The sequence below is a fragment of the Leopardus geoffroyi genome, chromosome C2 (assembly GCF_018350155.1).
Source record: "Leopardus geoffroyi isolate Oge1 chromosome C2, O.geoffroyi_Oge1_pat1.0, whole genome shotgun sequence".
NCBI lineage: Eukaryota > Metazoa > Chordata > Mammalia > Carnivora > Felidae > Leopardus > Leopardus geoffroyi.
The window spans coordinates 13,914,504-13,922,925 of NC_059333.1; positions in this window are offsets into that span (position 1 = coordinate 13,914,504).

Consider the following 8,422-nt stretch of genomic DNA (forward strand, 5'->3'; position numbering starts at 1 on the left):
AAAAAAAAGTTAAAAAAAAAAAAAATTTGTGTGTGTTATTTTTTAATTTTTTCAACTTGAGGTGTAATTGGCCTATAATATTATCTTAGTTTCAGGTGATTTGGTATTCGTGTATATTGCAAAATGGCCTCCTCAGTAGTACAGTTAATATCTGTCACCATACATAGTTTTTCTTGTGATGAGAGCCTTCAAGATCCACTCTTCTAGGTATGTTCAGATCTGCAGTATGGTATTTTAACTATAGTCACCATGACGTGTGTTACTTCCTGAGGACTTACTCATCTTAGAACTGGAAATTTGTACCTTTTTAAACTTTGACTCATTTTGTCCACCCCCCACCTCTCTGGCAGCCATCAGTCTGTTCTCTATGCTTATGGGCTGGATTCTTGTTCTTTGTGGTTTGGGGGCATTGTTTTTATTTTTATTATTTTTTTAAAGTTTACTTATTTTGAGAGAGAGAAAGTAGGAGAGGAACAGAGAGGGGGAGAGAGAGAATCCCAAGCAGGCTCCACACTGTCAGCAAGGACACAAACCGTGGGATTGTGACCGGAGCCAAAATCAAGAGTCCGTGTTTAACCAGCGGAGGCACCCAGATGCCCTGATACTTTTTTAAAAACCTAAACCTTAATATTTTAAATATCAGGAACCACTATAGAGCAGAATCCATAGAAAAGAGTGCCATTTTACGTGTCCTTTCAACATGCCCCACATCCAGGTCAAATTCAGTGGGACCTTCACAGCATTTCTGAGCACCAGCCCCATTCTCTTTGGCTTTAGGACTTGGCCCATTTTCCTGGAAGCCACCTGGGGCTTCCTGAGCCGATCCCAAGAACTCGTTGGTTTCTGAGTTCTGTGTCTTCATCTTAAATAGAACATCCTGTGTTCCGTTGTGCTCAGGTCTGTGCTTGTGTTTTGTGCCCGGTGTCATTGCCTTGTGCTGTAGACATAAAGGGTTGGTTCGCTTTCAATCAAGGCGTTCACGTTTTGGCTCATGTCCTTCCTGACTGGCTCCTTGAATACATGCGTGGGTGTGCCCCTGTGTGCCGACAAAACACGCACACACTTACGAAATGGGTTCATACTATTTTATTAACACATACTTTTTTTTATTAATCTGAGATTTACCCTCAGTGATACAAATTGTGGCCATTTGCCTAAGACAATAAATGGGTTTGTAGCATTCAGAGTCATTGCTACATAGTCATCCATTTTAATGGATGGACTGTGGTTTACCATAATTTCTATGTTCAGTTCCCTGCTGATGGTCATGAAGGATTCTGGCTTTTATTATTGTAGAAAAATACCGTGAACGTATGTGTTGCGTATTTTTTGTGCACTTTATTAGAGTACAGTCATCGAAATAGCTTTGAGTGTATGTATATGTGTCTTGAAGATTTTGATGTACATTTCTACATTGTAGGGGCCATACTGCTGACCTGTTTGGCTTCTGGTGAGTCGTCAAGATCCACTTTCCTGTCTGGTGTCTTCACTTTGCCACAGAAATGCCTATGGCTTTGCCACGGAGACTGGCATTATCACCTGCATTTGTTATAGATCCTTGGGCTGGATATCCTGGTGGGGGGGCCATCTCCCAGTGTCCTGTCCTTCCTCCTGTCCACACTCAGTTTCACAGGAACGTTTGGCCATTAAGCTACAGGATTTGGGTACTTAATGTGACACGAGCTGAACATCCTTGCGAGGTCTCCCTTCCAAACTCCAAGGGTTTTAAATACCCTCACTCCACATATGTTACTTCTTGTTTTCCCTCTAGATTTACATGAGGGAGGAACTTTTACAGTAGTGATAAAATCAGTTTCATAGCACAGACATGTTTGGGCAATTCATTCCTTTCCCCAGAGTCCTCTTATCCATAATGAAGAAAATGGCCTTTGGAAACAAAATAAAGGCTTATAGATTTTTTTTTTTTTTTTCAAAAAAAATCAGAGAAAGTCAAGGTAGGGATACATGGTTGGGATGAAATTTATGTTTGAAATAAATCTTGATGTTTTTTACTAAAAACCGTTATGGAAAAAGATTTTTGTAGAACAGAGAGAGGAGCAATGACTGGTAGATTTTCTTTATTTTTAAAAATTTTTTAACGTTTATTCATTTTTGAGAGACAGAGCGAGCAGGAGAGGGGCAGAGAGAGGAGGGAGACACAGAATCCAAAGCAGGCTCCAGACTCTAAGCTGTCAGCACAAAGCCCGAGTGGGGCTTGAACCCATGAACCGTGAAATCATGACCTGAGCTGAAGTCCAACGCTTAACCAACTGAGCCACCCAGGCACTCCCTATTGGTGGATTTTCAATAAACCCTCCATGTCTCCGGGAGTTTGTCACCACCCGTGAGAGGAAGATGACCCTGACTCACCGGAGCAATGATCCTTGAGCCAAAATGTGACTTTGCTGCGGGTTCAAAATGCAGATCGTTTCGGGGGAATCCACCTCCCAATCTCCTCACCTTCATCTGCCTGGGAGTGTGCTTGTGAAGGAAGTAGAAGTTTTCTCCCGCCCTTCTTAGAATCCTCCCCCTCTTTATGGAAGGGAGACTGTTCTCATCCATTGTGGATCACGCTTGGGAGCACGAACCTCTGGGGCATCAAATAGACACAGAAAAATAGTGTGTTGAGAAAGCAAATGACTCTACTGACCAGGAAGCTCATACTTTTCCATGTCAGGTGGTTTCAGTTTGCTTTCTCTGTGCTTTCATTATAAACGTGAAAAGTAGGAAGAGAATTGGTGCTGAAGTCTTTATGTGGCTAAAAATAGGATCCCTTCTGGAAACATGAACTAATTGAGAAAAATACCCAAACACTTCCATGTCATGAAGAGATCATTTCCAGTGAAATGTCACCTTTTACATTTAATAATACCTTATCTGTTTTTTCTTATTGGTCAGTTGTACCGGTAACAATTGTAATCCTAACTCAATCCAAAAGTGATTTTTAAAGAAGTAGTTGGGGCTTTATAATTCTAGGAAATGCCAAACTTTTTGTTTTAATTTTTTTTAATGTTTATTTTTGAGAGACAGAGCTGAAGCGGGGGAGGGACAGAGAGAAGAGACACAGAATCTGAAGCAGGCTCCAGGATCTGAGCTCTCAGCACAGAGCCTGATGAGGGGGCGGGGGGAGGGGAGAGGTGGGGCTCAAACATAGGAACCCTGAGATCATGACCTGAGTCAAAGTCGGACGCTTAACCAACTGAGCCACCCAGATGTCCCAACAAGTGCCAAAACTTTTATTTTTTAATTATTTTTTAATGTTTAATTTTGTGAGAGAGATAACACAAGCGGGGGAGGGGCAGAGGGAGAGAGAGACCTAGAATACGAAGCAGGCTCCAGGCTCCACGCTGTCAGCATGGTGCCCAACCTGGGGCTCAAACTCACAAACCATGAGATTATGACCTGAGCTGACATCAGATGCTTAACTGACTGAGCCACCCGGGGAACCCCATTAACAAATACATTTATATAGAGATTTTTATTGTAAAGTAGTATATTAGAGAGCTAGGGGATTAGGAAAACAAATTTAAAGAAAAAAATTTTCGAGTTTTAAAATGGATGATGGGTGTCCAATTGGTATAGTACACAGATTGTGTAAGATACATTAAAAGTGAGTATTATTTTATTTTATATCTTTACAAAATTTTTATTTATTTATTTAGAGAGAGAAAGAGAGTGGGGTAGTGGCAGAGAGAGAGAGGATGAGAATCCCAAGCAGATTCTGCACTGTCAGCACAGAGCCCGACTATGAGATCATGACCCGATCCAAAATCAAGAGTTGGATGCTTACCTGACTGAGCCGCCCGGGCATCCCAGTATTATTTTACTTTAAAATACCAACTTTTAGGGGTGCCTGGGTGGCTCAGTCAGTTAAGCATCCAACTTCGGCTCAGGTCATGATCTCGCAGTTCGTGAGTTCAAGCCCCGCGTCAGGCTCTGTGCTGATGGCTCAGAGCCTGGAGCCTGTTTCAGATTCTGTGTCTTCTTCTCTCTCTGACCCTCCCCTGTTCATGCTCTGTCTCGCTCTGTCTCAAAAATAAATAAACGTTAAAAAAAAAAATTAAAAATGCAATCTTAAAAAAAAAGGTTTTTATATAGAAATTTTAAAAAATATAAAAGCTACCTTGAAAGTACGTAAGTACATTTAATTTATTTGATTGGAAAAACGACATTTTTAAAACAAACATGGAAGCTTCAATCAAAATAGCAACTTGTAGATGAGTCCTATGTCATTTACCACATGACTCAATAATTTCTGTCCAGGGGGCTGAGTCTGAAGCACCCCAATTTTGGAATTAAAAGTGCATTAAAATCCACTGCACAATCCATGTCTTAGCTAAGATAGGAAAATTTTACTAAAATCTTTTTTCTGCTTGAATTTTACATTACTCATATAATGCTATGTACAAAAAAATCTAAAACACATTCGTAGAATTCTATCAACTGTTTTTCATTTTTTCCTACTCTTCCATAGTAAATCTTACCCAGGACATTTGTAATTTCTCTTAAAGTTACATTATTGAGTCAATTTTTATAAGGCACACATTTGAGAATTCTACCATTGTTTTATTGATAATTCCCTCCCCTTCCTCATCATCTTTTTTTTTTTTTTTTTGGAAATTTTCAAGAGGTTGGTAGTTATTGCAATTGTGTAAAGTGATATTTGAGTTTTGGGTGCCTGGGTGGCTCAGTCGGTGGGGTGTCCGACTTCGGCTCGGGTTGTGATCTCATGGTCTGTGAGTTCGAGCCCCACGTCGGGCTCTGTGCTGACAGTTCGGAGCCTGGAGCTAGCTTCGGATTCTGTGTCTCCTTCTCTCTCTGCCTCTCCCCTGCTCACACTCTGTCTCTCTCTCTCTCTCTCTCTCTCTCTCTCTCTCTCTCTCTCAAAAATAAGTAAACATTAAAAAAATGTTTTTAAATGCTACCTGAGTTTTGAAGATTGCAATTGACCGGCACCTGGGTGGCTCAGTTAGTTAAAGTGTCTGACTTCTGATTTCACCTCAGTTCATGAGCTCATGGTTTGTGAGTTTGAGCCCCGGGTCGGGCTCTGCACTGACAATGCAGAGCCTACTTGGGATTCTCACTCTCCTCCTCTCTTTACCCTTTCCCCAGCTCATGTATGTGCACACGCATGCTCTCACTCTGTCTCAATACATAAATAAACATTAAAAAAATTTTTAAAAAAAGAGAAAATCTTAATGCATCAGCAGTACTCAACCCCGAGTAGCTTTGAAAATAGGTTGATGCTGGGACCCACTTCCGACCAAGAGCATCACAGGCTCCAGGTTGGCATCGGTGTATTTTTTTTTAATGCTAGACTATGTGAAGCCCAGCTTTTATTCACTTTATATAAGTAGAGAGGTCCAGAGCTGATTTCAATCTTTAAATGGCTTAGTGAAATGCTACGTCAGCCTTCAGAAAAGGCCTGAGATGGACTCAAATAGTTCATTTCCTCACTTTGAACTGGACGCACAGTAACTGGTGCCATCACACACACATGCTGGTCGGAATGATTGGTATATTTTTCCGAGAGAAATATTTATAAAATCATATGTATTGGTTAGTAAATGCTATTTGGTGGCCAAAGGAAATCCTTTAAATTCTGAGGTGTCCGTACAGGACCAGAAGACCCTCAAAGCCAAATCAAAAAATGTTGAATGGAACCTAGATAGGATACCTTTAGGCAAGGCACTTGGTAGACCTCTACTATCTCGAGTGTAAATCTCACACCCAGCTGGACAGTGGGCCCAATACTAACTGTTATAACCCCATTATGGACTAATTCTGTAGGTAGTAATATCTAATCTATTTCTAGTTTGTTGCTTTATATAAACCTTCGCTTTAGAAAATAGATGTTTGATAGTCTCGTCTAAGCAAAGCGATGTGTTCGAGTATTATGAGATTTACAATAGCAACAAATATACAGATGAGAGAGATGTGGAAAGGTTAAATCCATGACTCCTACCAAGGAATCTTACCAGAGGTTAAAAAAAATAAGGTAGCGCTACACCCACTGACTTCAGTTTAGTTTAATAAGCATTCGGGTGGTTCTAAGGTGCCAGTAGGGCTGCGAACTACAGGACTCCATCACCCACAGGCAAGGAACTTCATCCTTTTCTGGCTCTCTGTCGTGTTATTGGACCCAAGACCACTGGATCTAATTTACCTTGAAAATTTGAAAATCCATACCTCTAACATTTATTGATTAATGTTAGATAATTATCTTGTGGGCAAGATAAGAAGAGATTGGGAGCGCAAGGTGGATAAACATAGTTCCTGACCCAAGAAGCCCACAGTTTGGCAAAATGAAATCATGAAATGTGATATGGAAATGTTGGGGTTCGGAGCCCATAGCCAAGAAAGAATTCTTGAGACGTCTTCAGGGCATAAAAGTGATTTTATTAAAGCACGGGGACAGGGCCCGTGGGCAGGAAGAGCTGCCCTGGGATTGTGACAGGGGACAGATTATATACCTTCAGGTTGGGAGGGGGTTTAGGGACAGTGCAAGTCTCTAAGGAACTTTGGAAGCAAGGTTTCCAGGACCTTGAGGGGGCTAGCTGTTGTTAAGAAAAGGTCATTTATTACGGTCCGGTAAAAACTCAGTCATGAGACCCTTCAGACATGTGTCAGGGGCCACAAGCTTGGAGTCTGATTGCCAACATATATCTTGGGGGAGGGGCGATAAAGGAAGTTTCTAAAGGAATTTTTATATGTTAAAGTAGACTTACAGGACCCTGGGGGGGGGGGGGGATCAGGCTAAAATTGCCTTTTGCCCTTAGCAAAAGCTGAGCTCTCAGAGGGTCCCTCTGCCTGTTTCAAGGGCCTGTCAATGGGCTGCAGGCAGTAAGGAAATTTAATTTTTCATTTGCCTTTGTTCCTCACATCAAAATGTCCCTGATAAACACATCGCGTGGAGCTTCTGTTCACTGAGAGCCATTTTCCCTTCCTTCCCAAGAACTTCTGAGAAGGAGCTCCATGTTTGAAATGGGAATAGGGAAGAAACATGCAACCTGAGGATTTTCACGGGTGTGAAATCAAACATCCCTCGCGTTGACTGAAACACTTGAATTCGCTTTTGCGTGTTTATTTTTTAAATTACTAAATTAATGTGAGTTCAAATGTATGCAATTTTACTTGTGTTAAGATACATTAATAGTAAAGTGAAATGAAGGGAAACCCAATTAGTTGTCCCATTAGCCCATTTCTTGCTCTTCAGTCTGAAGAATGACTCAGCAAGGCAGCCACGCCTGGTGGGTCCACTTTGCCCAGACATACCCATTGCTTCCATCTGGGGTACTGGCTTCCATTGCCCTCTATTTTTATATGCATATGCATATCTAACTAACACACATGCATATTTAAAAAAATTTTAATGTTTATTTATTTTTGAGAGAGAGAGAGAGACCGAGCATGAGCAGGGGAGGGACAGAGAGAGAGGGAGACACAGAATCCGAAGCAGGCTCCAGGCTCCTAGCTGTCTGCACAGAGCCCCACGTGGGGCTTGAACCCACCCACCGGGAGATCATGACCCCAGCGGAATTCGGACGCCCAACCGAGCCCCCCAGGTGCCCCAATACATGCATATTGAAAGAGAGTCACATTGTACTTTATTATACTATAGTCTGCTTAATTTCACTTATACATAATCAGGAGCTCCCGGTGCCATTAAGCATGCTTTAACTATTAACTATATCAATAGTTTCTAAGAGGTGCAAAGATTTCATTTGAGTGGACACACTGCAGGACGTCAGATACTCGCTAAAAAGAAATGAGGGTCTCCACTTCAAGTCGGGAATTTTGGATGTTTGAACCGTTTTTGGCTAAGTGTAAAGAAAACACTGTGCAGCGACCCCTCTAAACCTCTAAAAGTTTCACCTGCCATTCGCAGCCATTTTACACATGGCAAATCGCCAGTGATACATACCCTGTCCGACCCTCACAAAATCCTGTGAGATGGGTTGCACGGATATCTTACTCTCCACAGAGGCGAGAAGAGAAGGCACAAAGAAAGCGTGACTTGCACCCCGGCCGTTAAGTGTTAACGACCAGGATTAGACCACACACAGAGAGACAAGAAGACTGGCAAAACCCAGCATTGCCAGCTAGATAATTAATTGATTGACTATAATGACAGAGTGCTAGAATCAGACACTGTCCCTGCCTCTTTGAAAAAGAACAGACGTAACAGTCGAGCGTCTAAAAGTCTCTGGTGGTATTTTCTTTATGGTTTTATCCCGTCGATACGGATAAGAGAACCACTCAGCGTTAACCACCACCTTGCAGCTTTTTGCCGAAGGCTTTGAAGGTACCACGTGTACAGCACTGCCCCCTGCTGGACACCTGCCGGATGGTCTCCAGCTTTTCTTTTCCAGGGTTGACACAGAGGGGAGCTGAGTTTGCAGGAGTGAGGTGGGGCGAGGTG